This window comes from Panthera tigris, chromosome C2 (genome assembly GCF_018350195.1).
Source record: "Panthera tigris isolate Pti1 chromosome C2, P.tigris_Pti1_mat1.1, whole genome shotgun sequence".
Lineage (NCBI taxonomy): Eukaryota > Metazoa > Chordata > Mammalia > Carnivora > Felidae > Panthera > Panthera tigris.
This window is the reverse complement of record NC_056668.1, coordinates 156,581,043-156,581,798: the sequence shown is the minus strand read 5'-3', so window position 1 is coordinate 156,581,798 and position 756 is coordinate 156,581,043. Positions and strand designations below refer to the sequence as shown.

General features: G+C 34.7%; 1 pseudogene; it reads right to left on the bottom strand.

The window, feature by feature from the left end:
• Window positions 1-205: 205 nt before the first annotated feature.
• On the bottom strand, window positions 206-391 carry LOC122230918 (annotated as a pseudogene).
• Window positions 392-756: the final 365 nt, after the last annotated feature.

Sequence of the window (756 nt, the reverse complement as noted above, 5' to 3'; positions counted from 1 at the left end):
AATTAAATACCCAAGTAATTAAATTTGAAATGAAATATGATAACATCAAGTTGTTCAGGCAGGATTAATTTATGTCTTCATCTGATAAATCATTTTCATTATTATTGGGATTAAGATTTTGAGAAAGAAATCGTAAGAGGAATAGTTCCTGCATCCCACAGAGAAAGACTGCCTGGGCTTTTGATTCCTCATGGACAGAGTTTCTTCAAAGGAGAGCTGGAAACTGATTTTAAGTCATGCTTTGGAAGAACAGGAGAACATATACTTGAAAGGATTATTTTTATGAGATTTGTACCTGGACTATTTTGTTCTTGGATTTTGAGTTTTCAATTAGCAATAATCGCGCCTCGGATAAACCTCATTGGCTACGATACTGCCACTGCGCAAAGCTGTTCTTGGATTTTGAAAAGTAACCAGTTTCTTCCTAAGATCTTGTAAATTTTTGACAAAAAAAGAAAAAAGAAAAAAATTATATTGAGGCCCAAAAGTAGCCAAATTAATAGCTACTCATCAAATAACAAACGTGTGCTGTTTTGCGCAAAGTACTATTCTAGAAAATGCCAGAACATGCAAAGAGGTAATAAAACAGTCACTTCTCTGCAAATGGAGGTTTTTCTTCCCTTGCTTTGGAGAAAAAGAATGTATGCACGGAGAAAGTAAAGTGGCAATCGTGGATTGAATAATAATAGAAGGCACTTGTAATGGTTAATTTTATGTGTCAATTTGGCTAGACCATGGTGCCCAGATAGTTGATGA